Raw genomic sequence first — 17,767 nt, 5'->3', positions numbered from 1 at the left:
TGCTCAGTCTGTGAATACCTCCTGTCCAGAGAAGAAAATGAATGGCTGGCACATGCAATAAACTTCCTTAATCCATGTTCCTCAGTCTGCAGTAAGATGACATCACTTCCTATACGAGTGGCATCAATCACCACAAAAGTTGGTACATTCAGATTATAATAAACCAGAGATAGTTCTTGGTTAATGCATCTTTCAGTTGCTGAAATGCAGACTCACCTGCTACAGATCTGTGTCAACCAATTCCTTTTCTAGCCAGCAGGTGCAATAGTTCTGAATTATCTACATAATTAGGAATACATTTCATAGGATGGGGCACAGACAGCTAGAAAATAATGCACCAAATCCAGATTCTCAGGAGGTGGGGCTTGAAGAATAGCTTCAAACTTCTTTGAGAATTGGGTTTAACTCCATTGACTAAGACAATGTGTCCTAATATAGCAATCTCTTCAAGACCAGCGGCATTTGCTTTTGTTCAGTTTCAGCCCTGAAAAATCACCATCAGTCTATCACAGAGCTCTTCAACAGTCACTACATAGACAATGATATCATCTATATTTCAGACAAGACCAGAAAACCCTGCAGGATAAAGAGTCCATTGTCTTTTGATAAGCCTCAGCGGGACTTGAGAGTCCACATGAAACTTTACAAAGCCTATAAAACCACAGTGCAATGTACAGGCTGTAAAATTGTGAGAGTCTGGTATTAATTATATTTGCCAAAAATCTTTGGTGGCATCTGATTTAGCAAAAATCCACATACCTGTTGTTGGTAGAAGAACCAGAGCCTTGTTTATCACCTCAGATCAATAAAAATGGATTTTCTTAGTATCTTGTTTTTTTTGGGTACAGTCCACATGGTAGATACCCAACTTATACCTTCATGTACTTCTTCTTCTATTATTCTCCAATATTTTGTCTAATTCAGAATTCACAGCTTCTACCACAGCATATGGTATATGTTTCAAGTTCTATGCAATAATTAAAATAGACTCATCCCCTATGACTCTGTGAGAGTATTTAGTAATTTGTCCAAGCTTTTTAAACAAGAAGTTGTACTGCTGCATCAGATGATTTGGCTAACTCTGAGAATGAGCAGTGGTACTTGTAATATGGTTCACAGATTCTCCTTCCTGAAAAATAAGATCTCCCTTGATAAACGTACAAAAGCATCATCTGCATTACTGTGCAGATCTCTAGATCTCCCTTGATAAACACACAAAAGCATCATCTGCATTACTCTGCAGATCTCTAGATCTCCCTTGATAAACACACAAAAGCATCATCTGCATTACTGTGCAGATCTCTAGATTTCCAGATCTCCCTTGATAAACACACAAAAGCATCATCTGCATTACTCTGCAGATCTCTAGATCTCCCTTGATAAACGCACAAAAGCATCATCTGCATTACTCTGCAGATCTCTAGATCTCCAGATCTCCCTTGATAAACACACAAAAGCATCATCTGCATTACTGTGCAGATCTCTAGATCTCTAGATCTCCCTTGATAAACACACAAAAGCATCATCCGCATTACTGTGCAGATCTCTAGATCTCCCTTGATAAACACACAAAAGCATCATCTGCATTACTGTGCAGATCTCTAGATCTCCCTTGATAAACACACAAAAGCATCATCTGCATTATTGTGCAGATCTCTAGATCTCCCTTGATAAACACACAAAAGCATCATCTGCATTACTGTGCAGATCTTTAGATCTCCAGATCTCCCTTGATAAACACACAAAAGCATCATCTGCATTACTGTGCAGATCTCTAGATCTCCAGATCTCCCTTGATAAACACACAAAAGCAACATCTGCATTACTGTGCAGATCTCTAGATCTCCCTTGATAAACACACAAAAGCATCATCTGCATTACTGTGCCAAGCAAATTGTGATGTAACCCAAACACGTGAGTGAGTGAGTGGGGATGACTAGTCTCTTTCTCTCCTTTGGTATTGGCAACACATGTAACCCCTTGCTTGCAAATGCTGCATTAAGTCTGCTGCAAACAAAGTTCTAGGCCATCCCAGTATCAGTCACCATCTCTAATTGTTTCCTATTAGTTCACAACATTTTTATTCTACATAAAGTCTCCTCTTCTTCACTTTTTGTTGTTATGATAGCCCTTACAATCTTTCTCCTTGCAGGTGGTCATTTTCTGTCCTCATTATGAGATGTATCCATGAATTTTTTGTAGCAAACTGAAATGAAGTGTCCCTTTTTTTCACTATACTGTTCTCTGGAATGGTGCAATAATCCATAATGAGACATTTTCGCTTTTTGGTATAGAGTTGAAAAACTCAGAAAAAGAGAGACATTTTTCCAAACGCCCAAAGATACCTTGGCAATATCAACAGCTTTCCTTAATACAATCTAGTCAATTTTATCTTCCCATTGAATGTTCAGGTCTTTGGGCTCCATATAAGTATCACCAACTCTTAACAGTAAAAGAAGGAAAGGGAAGGGAGCAGGCAGAATATGCATCTCCCAGAAGAATGTTATTGGAGGGGGTAGGTCAGCAGAAGCAAATTTGCGCAAAGATGAACTGGTGCAAATCTGAAATGGCAACAGGGTAGACAGAGCAACCCTGATCTTCCATATTACACTATCCTGGTTTCAGCATGTTTTTCCAAAAATGGAAAATGGATGGCAAAAAGAAAGGGAGACAACATTAGAAGAGAGGAGAGGTGAAGTGAGGAGGGGTGTATTGGAACACCTGCCAGAGAAGACAGCAGAATTCAGCTCTACAAATGCTAAAAATCCAGGATGATCTGGTTATCCAAATTTATAGTGGGGAAGAAGGGATGGGCTGCAGTTTGAACCAACAGGGGGAATGCCATTAGGTAAATTCATTCTCAAGGCCACTTGTAAATTAATCCAGATCTATTCATCTTTGGCAATAGACTACCCTGTGGTTTTCCACTAATGTGGAGACTCTAACTCAGGGTTTCTCAACCAGGGTTCTGAGGAATTCTGGGATTCCATGAGAGGTCACTAGGGGTTCCCTGGGAGACCCAATTTATTTAAAAAATTATTTCAACTTCAGGCAACTTCACATTAAAGAGGTAAGTTTCATGCTTTATTTTTAGTCTAAGAACACTGTTAATGCATATATACAGGCCTACATGAGTATAATAATTTTGTAACTTCTGGCCTATTATTGAGCATGAATGTGCAGGGGTTCCATGAGGCCTGAAAAATATTTCAAGGGTTCCTCCAGGGTCAAAAGGCTTAGAAAAGCTGCTCTAACTAATGCTATGCCAGAATCTGTTACTTACTGAAGCCATTAGTGGATAGCTAGGATCACTGAATGGAGCAGAGTTTAACACAGTGGAGAAGCTGTGCACAGAAAAAGAATATTGTTTAAAATAGCTTTAATGAGCACATCAGAGAAACACAGGTTATTGATTGTACACGCTCAGCCCTCCCAAGCATAAAGAATCACACACTTAGACAGAGTAGGTTCAAAAGTAAGTAAAAGAATATCTTACTCATTTTATTCTTGGTCCAGTTACATTTCCGTTCAGAAAGGATGAAATCTTTGTTCTTTGGTGTTCTTTCCTAGACTTAATTCACCCATAGCCCTATAGCTGCTAAGAGTTGCATGTAGAAAGGGGGAAAGTCTAGGCCCACCTCATGGCACCCAGAGAGATGCAGCAGCACACAGCCGCATGCTTAGCTCCCAGTGGTGAAGAAGGAGGAAAAAGAGAAGAAAAGAAGAAGTGGGAATGGGAGTGGCAACAAACAGCTTCCTCAGAAGCATGAAGAGTTTGCATCCTAGAGCAACCATCCATATGCTAATGAGGCATGCTGGATTTGCCAGGATCTCCAACACTTACAAGGCTTGTTCCCCCATAAAACAGGGTTCTGCCTTTATTTATTTATTTGTTTTATTTGATTTATAGCCCACCTTTCATTCAGGAGCTCAAGGCAGCATCCTTAGCAATTCCTTTACCCTATTTTTCCATGCAACAATAACTCTCTGAAGTAGGTTGAGCTAAGACAAGGTGACTGATCCAAAATTATATTCTTCCTGATTATTCATTCACTTAGTTTGTTTAATTGCCATCCCACTTATCTCCAGGAGTTCATGGTAGCATAATAAGGATCTCTCTTCATTTTACCCCAAGAACCATCCTATGAGGTAGGTTGGACTGTCAGTGACAAGCTCTAAGTCACCCCATGTTGCCATGGTAAAGGTTATTTCCATTGCCATCTGTTGATGGAGGATATTGCTGCTTCTCTTATACATCTCTCCATCCTTCTGCAGTCTCCCTGGCTGCTTCTGCTTCTGCTTCCTGATCTGAGAAAAGGCCCATGAAAGACTTTCCTCATTTCAGTGGGTCTTATAGGAAGGAGAGCAGATATTCTATCAAATAAATAAAAGCTTATGTTCTCAGAAAAGTCAGACCAACTCTGCCAGCTGAGAAAATATCAAAGGTTGAAATGTGTAAGCTGCTACAGAAAACATCACCATCGTTCAGAGGCAGCCAACATGAGTTATTCCATACAAACTGCCTTTAGCTTTGAAGGAACATGCAGAGAACAAAGTTAGAGTCCCTTGGATAAAGTTCATTTTATCACAACAGCAAATACTTATGGACAAGTTCTAAAAATACCAGTGAGAAAAGTGAAAGAAGATAAAACAAAGCGTATTCACTAGCTTTAATGCAGGCAAACACATGGTCACTGAGAAGGGAGAATATTTCAGAAAGGTCATTTATTCCCTTTGACACTACATTCCTTTACCACATTGACACACCCGCTAACTGTATGCTTCAAAGGTCTTTATTATTCTTGTTTTGGCACACATGAAACAATCACTGTCACAGACAATAAGATAACCATTAAGAAGAAGAAAAAAAGAGGGAGAGCAGATAGATGAAAACCACAGACGATTTACCCATAAACTGAGAAAAGTCATTTGAGAAAAGAAGAGGGAGAATTTGGCATTGTGCCTGTGTGAAGCAAAGCCCCTTTCTGCAGAAGGTGCTTTAAACATTGTTAAGCTGATCTGAGGTCAGCCCACATTTTTGAGCCAAATGGTTTGCTTTTTAGCAATCATGTTTGTTTTAGAAGAAAATGTTACCATCATGCCAGCAGTATTCGTGGTAAAGGATTCACCATGACATTGCTTCCTAAGAATTGCACCTGAGCTGTACTATTTTAAAGACAGAGATCTTGGGAGTGTGTGAGATTAGTATTGGCAAAGGCAGTGGAGGATTTGGGACAGCCCTCTGCCCCTTTGGCCAAGGGAACAAATCTTCTGAGTTGAATCTGATTGAATAGGTTTTGGTAAGGAATGCAGAGCATCTTCCAAATAGCGTATTGGGAGACAGCAGAACTACAGGGGTAGCAGCAATTGGCCAACAGGGAATCGAAGGGAATCAAATCCCAGCAATTACCTGAACTAGTCCCTGCAGTTTTCTTGGCAAGATTTTCAGAAGTGGTTTGCTGTGGCCTGCTTCCTAGGGCTGAGCGAAAGTGACTACTGAAAGTCCCCCAGCTGGCTTCATGCCTAAGGTGGGACTAGAACTCATGGTCTTCTGGTTTGTATTGTGGCACCTTAAACACTATGCTAAACTGACTTTCAGATGAAAATACCTATCATCTATCTATCAGCTATCTATCTGAAAACTACCCCAGTGCCTAGAATCAGTAGAACCATGACTTGTTGGATAACATGCTTGCATAGTGGGCCATTGGACTAGTCTGTGCATCCCACCACTACATATACCACATAATGTAGGTTGTGTCTAACACCTAGGAATATGCCTTCTTTTAAAACAAACAAACCAAAGTAGAAAGATAGCCTGCATCTATGATATCCAGCTAGGGTATGGGCTTCAACTGCATGTCACAGCTACATTGCACACAATGGAAAGAGTGGGTGCACGGAACCCATGACTCCCCATATGGAGAGAATTATAACCAACAAGGATGTGCTTTCCGATGTATTGGGACTAAAACTCCCCAAACATCCAATTATACTGGGAATTATGGAAGGGGCAGTCTCAGCACAGCTGGAGAGCTTGTGTAGAAAGAATAAGAGAAACAAACAGATCTCCAAGCAATACTTATTTGAAAAACTCTAAAATATTCCTTGTGAATGATGATATAACGTGAAGTAACAGTCTTTAATTTCTTTTTATTTATTTGAATTTATTAGCTGCCCAACTCCAATGGACTCTAAGTCTTCTCTTATCTAGTGCCTTTCAGCTATACCAAGACTACAGCTTCACAGCATGGAAATAGCTGGATATTTGGGAAATTGTAGTTCCAATACATTGGGAAAGCACTAGGTTAGAGAAAGCTGTTTTAAGCCAACAATTCATCTAAAACCACAGGCTGAGAACAGAAAGAACATTAAACACCCACACCCATTTTTGCTCCTTATTAAATCACTGTCATATCAGTTAGTGAAGAAGTCTTTAGGAAACATCTCTGACTCTCTAGTGCAGTTTTTCTTAATAATATTCTTCCGTATCACTGACTCTAATAAGCAATGTATGATAGACTAAAGTTATTTTGCTACCTGAGGACTCATAGCACATGTTTTTAGCCACACAAGAATTAGGATTTCCAATTTAGTCTGTTCTTTTCCTGTCAACACATACTCCAGTTCGTTAATTAGGACAGTGGCTTGCTTTACAATGATGACCGCTATAGCCTTCTCAAACTTGGCACTCTCCAGATGTGTACTATAACACATTTCTAGGCAATTTCCAATTATTGGAGTTGTGGTACAACACACCTGGAGGGTATTTGATTAGGAATGCCTGGGTTTGAGGCTCTCTTCCTGAGACAGAAAAAGGAGAGCTTAGCCCCAGTACGTTCTCTTCTAAGCCTAACCATGAAATAACTATTTGACACCAGAAGATTTATTATCTCCCTAGAGGAATAAGACATTCCTTATGGATCTCCTGCAACTGGGCACTGCAAAGCCTTTCTTTGATGGAGGACTGTTTGGTATTGATGTTAATGAGCAACAAGTAACAGAGAAGCTCTGGATCCCCAGGTAGGAACTACCAAAGCGATAATCTAATTACTCTCCAAAACAAATTACTTCCAACCAAAACAAATTACTTTCAATCACTCTGCAGCAGATAAGATCAGTCCAAAGAGCTGAAAGCTATTGACAGCTGGAGACTGGGAAGGCTTCAAGAGTTCATGTGCTGATATTTTTTTTTCTCTTTAGTGCCACTGGGTGAATGACAATGGAGTGAAAGAAGAGTAGAATCATGAAGTGTGCTTCCCTTTCATTTCATTTCAGTAAATGCAAGAGATCTCCCCCATCCAGTGCTATTGGCAGCACATGCTATCATTGATGAAAAGGCAATACGGAAACTATACCAAAAAGCTTTGTATGGGCAACACACTACAAATTACGAAGAGGAGGATAATCTAGGTTATTTAAATTCTTTAAGAAGCATCTCCAGCTGAACTGAGAAACAGGGCAACTGTCATATTACTTAAAATTTGGCTTAAAAAGGAACAGAGACTCTTTCAAATATTTATGGGCCACCACTTGTTCTATACCATCACACCTTTGAATTTTAATAGGGTTCTCCTCCAAAAGCAAAGGGCAAGTATTATTTGATGAGTGCTCTCTGTAGATGTACTATTTTCATGGACCTATTTCAACTGCATTAATTAAAAGTGTCTAGATTCATTCCTATAATATGGTTGGTAAAGAAATAGAGCAGAGAAGCATAGAGGCTTGTCTCAGTAATATCAAACCTCTTTTTTACTAATTCAGTTCATTTAAAAACATTTTTAGACAACCATGAGACCCACTAGCCAGCCTGTAATGTAAAGAAACTACAAGTGTCTAAAAATGAGAGCTCATAAAGAACAGAAACACATGAGCATAATCATTAAACTTGTATGCCATGTAATGTGAAGATATATTAGCTCAACAGAATGTTCAGCCCTTGGATCCAAACACACTACTGCCTGTTTATTTAACCTGGTCTATTGAACAAAATCTGAATCTGCCTGGTTCATTTTCTTTCAAGGGTGCAATCTGAACAAACAGATTAACCTTTGAAGCATTGATTCATGAGTTGCTATGTCTTTTTGTTATTACTTCTGCTCATTTTATTTTCAAATAGTTTTCTAATTAACCATTTTAGTTAGAGAATTAAGGCTGATTAGGATCAATCCAAATGCAATGCTCAGATGCAGGGTTCAGATGGATACTATTGAATACTATTCTTTCAGATCCATGGTTAGTTCTGCTTTGTCAAATAAAGGTCAATTCTAGCTGCCATTGGCAGGATGCTTCAGATGACCTTTGGCCTTCAATTCTTGACCTCAACTGTCCCTAAGCCATGACTCATGGTGACAAATACTGCAACAAGATTAGTTAAGAAACTGTAAGGGGATGAGTGGGGGCAGAAGCCATCACAGCCAATTCCTTATAAAACCTATGGGGGAAAAAAGTTTCATTATTCAAGTGAAGATAAGGGATTCCCTTTTGGATAACAATTATTTCAAAAGTTCTGTAGTAGGTGTTTACAGAACCATCAGTTTATAAAACCATCATACTTAAGCCAAAAATCTAAGTGCTATGAATGTTAATAACAACAGTTAACATGCAGAGTCCAATACTTTTGTGGAATTAAAGGGTTGTTATCTGCCTTGTGTCCCCAACCAAGACAGTTTTCTTCAGATGCAATGAAAAATGCCATCCAATTTTCACTGTTGAGGAAAGACTCCTGGATCCAGTTAATTTTGTTAAGAATAGAATAGGAAAGAGTACCATTTGCATCTATCCTAGGTCAGATCTGATCCTTCAATTGTTAATTGTCAATTGTTTTTGAAGAATGGGGCCAAAAATTAGTAGTTACAATGTCAGCAATGTCAGCAGTGATGCCTGCTTCTATGGATAGACTACAGTATGTCCAAAAGATGTGAATAAAGGAATGACAGATGTGAAACAAATTTTGCCTGATGCAGAAATATTAGAACCAGAAATACTGGATAATAAAAAAAGTGTGGCTTATAAAACAGAGAAGGGAGCTAAAAGCAAAACACAAATGGCAAGCCAAAAGAATGACCCAGATTAGGACTTCCTACTGGATATACAAAAGAAGTTGGTTAAAGTTTTGAAAATCATAATGGAAATACAAATCATAAACCAACAGAATGACCTGGATAATGTATTTTTACTGGATTTGGAAAAGAGGTTTGTTAAAGCCTCAAAGAACCCTTTAGGATGGGAAAAAGAAAAATTGAAGAGAGATCAAATCCTACAACTGAATGAATCAAAGATCAAGATTGTGAGAAGGAATATAAAGTTGGCTTGTTTAGCCAAGGTTAAAATAAGACATGTTTCTATAATGCTCTGGGAACCCTTTACAGCAGGGGTCCCCAACCCCCCAGCCACAGACCAGTACCAGTCCATGGCCTGTTAGGAACTGGGCCTCACAGCAGGAGGTAAGCGGTGGGCAAGCAAGCGAATTTACAGCCTGAGTATTTACAGCTGCTCCCCATTGCTCGCATTACCGCCTGAGCTCTGCCTCCTGTCCGAGAAAGCAAGCCCATTGGCTGCTATCTCCAAACAGTGCGAAGAAAACAGAATAAAAGGTCAGGAAAAAGAAGAAGCGCTTGAATCATCCTGAAACCATCACCCCCCTGCCCAGTCCATGGAAAAATTGTCTTCCACAAAACCGGACCCTGGTGCCAAAAAGGTTGGGAACTGCTGCTTTACAGACTTTTTGCTGACACCAGGACTGAAAAGTTGATGATTTATGGATTTGCAGATAAGGGGTGAGTTATTGGAAGAAATGATATTTGTTTGTAACCTTATAGTGGGTGAAGAGTTATTAATAGGGCGAGGATTTCTATGACATGTCATATTTTTTCTGGAACCTTTATTTGAATTTATAAGTAAATTAAAACATGTTTTAGAGTAATCTGGTGAGAATTAGATGCTTTTTATTTTGCCTGAAAAGTCATATTTTGACTTTTTAAAGATGTCTTGTCATATTTCTACTTAATTTTGTAACAAATGTCATATTTTGGTCATATTTTGATCATTGGCAACCCACCTGATAAGTCAGCAAGTTCAAGCCTGCAAAGAAAGTAAGAATTTGCCTGTTTTTTTCCTTTTTCTTATTCACTTCCCAACTCAGGGAGGTGTGTGTGTGTGTGTGTGTGAGAGAGAGAGAGAGATGGGAACAAAGGCTTCTCCCCTGACGAGGCCTGAAAAAAAAGATGCAAATTTGCCTGTTTTGTTTTGTTTTTTCTTGTTTGCTCCTCAACTCAGGGGTGTGTGTGAGGGAGGGAGGGAAAGGGAAAAGGCTTCTCCCCTGACCAGGCGTGAAAAAAGGGTGAGAATTTGCCTGTTTTTTCTTTTTCTTATTTGCTCCCCAACTCAGCGCTCTGTGTGTGTGTGAGAGAGAGAGAGAGCAACCTTTTTAAAAATGACTTCAGCAGGCAGAGGCTTCTCCCCTGACCAGGCCTGAAAAAAAGAGTGAGAATTTGCCTTTTTTTCTTCTTTTTCTTATTTGCTCCCCAACTCCGGTGTGTGTGTGTTTGAGGTGGTGGAGTCACGTGAGAGCTGCAATCTGATTTCAACATGCCTAAAAGTAGATATTTAGCGAGTATAAAATTACAGCATCTTGTTCAAGAATTTGGGGAACAGATTTTCAGTAGCGATGGTGATATTTTGTTTTGTAAATTGTGTGAAGTTAACGTATTGGCCCAAAAGTGTTTTAATATTCAACAACATTGTGACACCATGAAAAACAAGAGTTGTTTAGCAAGATTTACCTTCACAGAGAACAGGCAACATCTCCTTTTCGAGAGAGCTTCTTCTTCAACTGCAGGTTCATCAAATACCCAGTCAGAATTTTGTAAGGATCTCTGTACAGTGATGGTTACTTCAAATATTCCCTTAAGGAAATTAGGTAGTGGTAGCTTCAGGCATTTTTTGAAGAAGTACACAAGTCACCCGATGTAATGATTGCCTATCCTAACAGACTCAGACTCACAAGAGCTCAAGAATATCTGGTTTATTAAAGAATAGTATGCAAATACAGAGAAAGCTGAGAATGAGCAAAAGCGTGCCAAATACAAACTAAAAACCCTCAGTACAAATGTAATCCCTCCCCTTGCCCAACCATTTCAAATTCCCCACCCCAGGTGCTGGTAACGAGTTCTGCTGATCTCCTGGGAAGAAAACCTTGAACACAGTAGATAACCCAAACACATTCCATTCCCCTGAAGACAGATAACAAACCCAGCAGAAGGAGTTCACAGACCCCTCCCAGACAGAACACGCATCAGCAACTTAACTTGACATGCGAAATGTTACGATGTACAATGCACATTGAAACGGTGAACATGACACCCGATTCCAAATGAATCAACTGTAAGGAAAAATTACATCTCTGCCTGCTATGAAGATGTGTTAGAAAAGATAAGATCTGCTGTTGACAACAATAAGATATGGGTTTCAATAGATGAAACACATGATGTACACGGAAGATACAGTATGTAGCCAATGTTATTATTGGCACTCTGAAATGTGACGAGCCTGGTGAAGTATTTCTTCTAATATGTGAAACTCTACAACAAGTAAACAGTTCCACTATTGCTATGCTCTTTGACAATTCTATGAAACTACTCTGGCCGGATGGTGTAAAAAGGGGAAATATCCTGCTCTTTGTAACAGATGCTGCTCCATGCATGACTAAAGCAGCCAAGGGACTTAAACTTCTTTATCCAAAAATGATCCATATCACATGCCTTGCACATGGTTTACACAGAGTGGCCGAAGAGATTCAAAGCAACTATCCTGATGTGGGTAAGATAATTTTGAATGGGAAAAAAATGTTCATTAAAGCTCCACTTTGAGTACAAAAGTTCAAAGAAATTGCTCCTACTTTGGCTCTCCCTCCCCAACCTGTCGTGACAGGTTGGGGCACTTGGCTGGATGCAGCTATGTATTATTTCACAAATTATGCTTCCTTGCAGCGGATAGTTAAAGAATTTGACTGTTGTGAATCTTCCTCCATCAAAATTGTGCAACATTCCTTTACTGAACCCTTGGCTGGAAACTTAGCATATATAGGATCTAACTTCAGTGGATTATCAAGAGCAACCACCTGTCTTGAAACTGTAGGAATGGAACTTAGTGATGCACTGAACATTGTAAAACAAACTGAGAGTGATTTAAAGCAAGCAAAGGGGAAAGTGGTTGAAAAAAAATAGTGATAAACTGTAAAGAGTGCTGCAATCTAATCTGGGTTATTCAACACTTTGCAAAATAAGTAATGTTCTAAATGGACTCAAAGCAAAATTTGAAGACTTTGAGCCAGAATTTTCTCCAGATGAGTTAGCTTTTTTTCAAATTTGTTCCTATAACCTCTAGTGATGTCAAACGGAGTTTCTCCAGGTACAAGAACATACTGGTGGACAACAGAAGGAGTTTTGAGTTTGATAACCTCAAGATGCACGTGGTCATCCAATGCAGTTCTGCTGTTAATGAAAACTAATCCAGGGATAACCATTTTACTCTCAAAATGTTCATTTGATTCCTTCAATACTAGCACTTCTGCACTGGAAGTGAAGAAGAATAAACCTTTTAATTTGTGTGTGTGTGTGTGTGTTTGTGTGTGTGTAAGCACAGATTTTTAAAAATTGGGTGCTAATTTCAGAAAAATTGTAAAGTCATATTTTTACTCTAAAAGTCATTATTTTGGTTTAATTGGTCATATTTAAATGGTTTTAAGGTCTTAAATGCTTACATATTTCTAACATTTTTAGGTCATAGAAATCCTCACCCTAGTTATTAAGTTTGTTTATACTTGTTGTGATGACGATCGGAAGTCACTTCTTTATATATTTTATTTCTTTTTCTTCTTTTTTCTTTATCTTTTTCTTTCTTTGCACTTTTTATTATTTTTATTTCTTCTTTCTTTGAGTTAAGTTTGTATTTGCTTTTAGTACTGTAATTAAAACCTTCAATAACAATTATAAAAGCAACAATAACAACAAATACAATGAGCTGGCCTTTGAAAAAGCAGTTAAAACCTGGCTTTTCCACCAGGTGTTTGCCACAAGTTGAGTGAAGTCCCCTTTTTGTTGTTTTAAATTAACCCATTCACTTTACCAGTTTATAAATTGAACTACTTTTTAATGATGTATGGTTTATTTCTCCTAAATTTGTTTATTTTATTGTACACAGCTCAGAGTCACATTGTCTGAGTCGGGCGGCCTTATCAATCCTCTAAATAAATAAATAAATATAACAAAAGTGGATATTTTACAATCTTTTCCAAATATTCAGTTGCGCCTGAATTCATGCCTTTTGTTCAATCAGACATTGAAACCAGTGTGAATGCCTTTGACCTAGAAAGTAATAACCGAGATTTACCTTTCAGGAAAGCTAAAATAAGTCACTTGCTCTTTTTTTTTCCTGACCAGAATCAGGTTGTGTAAACATAATCTGGGGCCACTAATCTCTAGTTCAACCTAAAAGAGCACATGTAAGCCTAAGCTTATAGCCAGGTAAATTTACAATCAGAAATTGGTTTTCAGACTTTTAGAGCAAACAGTCTGGGGATGAACAAAACACGGAAGAGAACAGAAGAGCTATTCCCTTTAGAACTAGAGGTCAAGTTCCATATGACATGGAGGTCATTCCTAATTACCAAGGCTTACCTACAGAATGCGTAGGATATATCCTAGAAAAAGGTGTAACAATTCAAAAAGAAGATACGTGAAACATCATGCACCCTTGATATGTACATGCTTGGATTTTGAATTAGGTTAGAGTAAGTTGAGAGCTTCAAAGCCAACCAATAAGAACCAGGCCCATCATTAGCAACTAACCACTGTTGTAGGCAACTGCTAGGAAGAGTAGTAGCATCTTGGCTCATTCAAGTTTTGTATTTGCTACTCCTTGCCAGGCAAGCTCACAGTGTAATCTCTCTGTGCGGCTTAGAACAGGGCGCATTGCTGTCCTTTCAAAGCTAAAATCAGCCAAATGCTGGGCAAAGACCATAATGATGTATGTGTGAGCAAAAGATGTATATATATATATATTTCAACTAGATCAATGAATACCAGTAAGAAAAAAACCAGGTTGAAATTCAAGGAGTTCTTTATATTCATGCAAGGGATTTTACTAATCCACTGAGCAGCAGAATTTATGGAAAAAATACATTTTTTAAAAAAGAAAAATGTTCCATTTCAAAAGTAATAAAGGGAAGGCAGGGCTATTTGTACAAGAGAAAGAAGTATAACAGTTTCTTTACGCTCATGGAAATATATTCACTGATATTTAAATCTGAGCCAGTCTTCGTATTGTTGCAAAGTAACTGCATAGAATGAATACAAGGTCATTTTTAAAAAAACACAGAGAAGCAACACAGAATATAACTATACTTGCTGTTGTGTTATTTACTTCAACATAAGAAATGGATTTTCATAGTAAAATTGTATGCTTAAAATATATGCATTGTATGAATTTATACCTTATTTATGGAAGTGGAACTTAAAATAATCAGAAAAAACTTTAAATTATTTTTAATTGTTCTTCTTGCAAACTTTATTTTTTGCATAGTATTTCAAAATTACATTTGCCTATCTAACATAATCCTCCCTTCAATATGTATTGTACTAATGGTAGTACCTACTTTATAACTGAAAAATCTTCACCCCAAAACCATACAAAAGAATGTGCTAAATAAAAGAAAACAGAAATAATCCCAATGATTATTGAAGTTTATGACTTGGGAAGAAAAGCTGTTACTGAATCAGAGAAATCTCTTGTCTGGTCCAAGAATGATACGTCCTTTGGGAATGTATGCGCTCCTCTCAGTAGTCAAGAGTTCATTATTTAAAAGATCTGTCAGTGTGGTTTTATCATCACTGGTGGTTTAAATTTATTTTCTGTCTTAATTTTTAAAGAGATCTGTAATTAGACACTGAAATTCAAACCCAATCTGTGGTCAGGGTGAAACTTTGTTTTTACCATTGCTAGGATTTAAAAGGACCTTCATTTAGAAGAGAGCTAGCATGGTAAAATGTTATGATTAGGAGTGAGGGGATGCATGTTTTAGCTCATCCACAGCCACCAACACTCAAGCAACTGGCCAGCCACCCCTCCCAACCCAACCCAACCCAACCCAACCCACAGTTATTGCTGTCAGGAAAAACAGAAGAAGAGAGGAAATGCTATGTACACAGCCTTGAGTTCTTGAAGGAAAGGCGGGAGAGAAACCTATTAGCTCAGTAAGTAAGTAAATAAATAAATATGTGACAGATTCATATTAAGTAAGGAATCAAGATTGATCAGTGGGACAAGATTGGCAGTGATGAGAGTAAAAAAGCCAACATTATTAAATAACAAAAGTTCTTGAATATGAGCTTCATATTCTGTTAAAACTGCTGTTGAAGCTTTTGTTTGCATAGCTTCACATCATTCAGCTAAAGCTGCCTTATTAGAGCATATGCAGAACTCTTCTTTAATGTCCCTTTCTCTCAATGGGACTCTAACTGAAACTCTCATTAATCACCAAGAAACTATATGAGCAGGCTATTCAACCAAGCAATCTTTTGTTCGGTGACTGCATTTTCTATCAGGGGTCAATTCCCATTATTGGGTTTTTGTTTGTCCAGGGGTGGTGATGGTTTCTTCTCTCCCTTTCAGTTTTAAAATGTTTCTCTTTCCAATGTGTTGTTTCATAAGATGAAAGAATTACTACAGTTTCCAGCTGGCATTTGGATAAAGCATTTCTACAGTGACAGAATCATAAACGCAATTAATCTAACATTATGTGTTTAAGTTATACACACTTAATATCAGGGAGAAAAAAAATATAAACCTTGCACTAGCTTTGTCTCAAGGTTAGTTGATCTACCTATTACATTATTATTATTATTATTATTATTATTATTATTATTATTATTATTATTATTATTTTTACCTGAAGAGATAAAGAATTGAATATAGGGTCTTCTGCACCCAGAGCATTGGCTTTCCTGTCTATCATTCTGTTATAATTCTTCCCAGGTCAACATGGCAAGAAAATATTCTCATTTGCATCATCACTGAAACTGTCTTAAGAATTTCTGGAAAAACATCTGCATAAACAGCTGTAGGGCTATTGACTAGACCCAGATGAAAGTTGAAAAACATCCTAGATCTATCTGGCTGTGACAAATCACCTCATAGTACTTTCACAGTACCATCACCTTCATAGTACTTTACAATCCAGGAACTCTGCTGGAGTAAAGCTTGATTCAAGGAGACTTAACAACAACAACATGCTCCATCCCAAATCATTTGTCCCACTGATTTTAAAAGATGCTGTTTGGCCATGTATTTAATTCTCCCACTATACACATTTAAAGGTATTTATGATGGCTGTCTGCAGTCCTATAAACAGTTTTCTCTGAATAAGTTTCATTGATCACAGAAGTACTTGCTTCAGTCTGTTTGTGACTATGATTGTCTGTCTGTCTGTCTGCCTACCTGTCTTGTCTATCCATCCATTCTGTTCTAGGGGAATGGGTGATTTTAGTGTCCCCCTTCTGTTGTGGGTAGTTTATAGTTGCTGTCCTGCTCTCCTGGTCAGTTGTGTGGTTTTTTTTACCATGTACTTTTTTTAAAAAATGTGTAAGCCACCCAAAGTTATTGTGGAGTTGGGCAGCCTCAAAATTCGATTGAACAAACAAATAAAATCCATCCATCCATCCCCCTAGCATGCTGGGCCTTGCTGTAGTTTTTCTTAATCTTTAAGTGAATACAGTTCATTTTGTCATCTTGCTTCTGAGGATTCACTATGTCTGTTTCTCCTCCTTGTTCTGTATGTTTTGTTAACCACAGTATTTATCAATTACTTTTTGGAGTGAAATAAATTCCTACAGCAGAAAGTTGTTTGTGAATGAATTAGCTGTATCATGATTAGCCAAGTAGAATTCATCTTGCTTCAATGATGAAGATACAATTAGAGGTATCTGGAAGTTTGAAGAGACCAGAACAGGTTCATCTAAAGGCAACTGAAACAACCTAGCAGCACTTTTGAACTGTCACTGCTTTCTGTAAAATCAGTGACTGTGGGAGAGATTTAAGGGTTAAAGCTCTATCTAGTGGTCAAACAAAGAATTAGCAAGCTGAAGAATTTGAGTATTATTCTGGATGAGTTCTTAAATATTATTCTTCATCACACAATGAGTTGTTTTTCCATAGACATTTCCATGTTGAAAGTATTTATCGCAAAGAATCTCTACATTGTTTTATTTGACCGATGTGTTAAGAATGTTATTTTGCCCAGGAAACGCCCAGCATATCTATGTAAAAACAGGGACACCCTCAGTTTTGAAGTTCAGTCTTTTATCTTGCAGCAAATTTGCTAATTTTACCATTTCAGTATTTATAACAGGAAATAAGCATTCTGTATATTGCATATGAGCACTCACAGGCACACTAATTTTCTTTGCATATAAGGAAAATGTACCTAAGAAAATCCTTTGAACACTCTATCAGTTGGGTATCTTTGATTTTAAAATAAGATGTATACATTTAAACCTATGCATATTTATTCATGAATAATCCCCACTAAATTCAATTGGATTTACTTTCAAGTAAATTTGATAGGACTGCAGCTTTGAAAATATATTGTTAGTTTTCAGATTTTGCTAACCACTTGCTGAAATGAGACTTATAGCTTTACCAAAACAAAAACGAAAACGAACGAAAACAAAACAATCCATATTCAAGCTGCCGTATTAGTATGTTAATT

The sequence above is a fragment of the Candoia aspera genome, chromosome 1, assembly GCF_035149785.1.
Source record: "Candoia aspera isolate rCanAsp1 chromosome 1, rCanAsp1.hap2, whole genome shotgun sequence".
Lineage (NCBI taxonomy): Eukaryota > Metazoa > Chordata > Lepidosauria > Squamata > Boidae > Candoia > Candoia aspera.
This window is presented reverse-complemented; position numbering follows the sequence as displayed.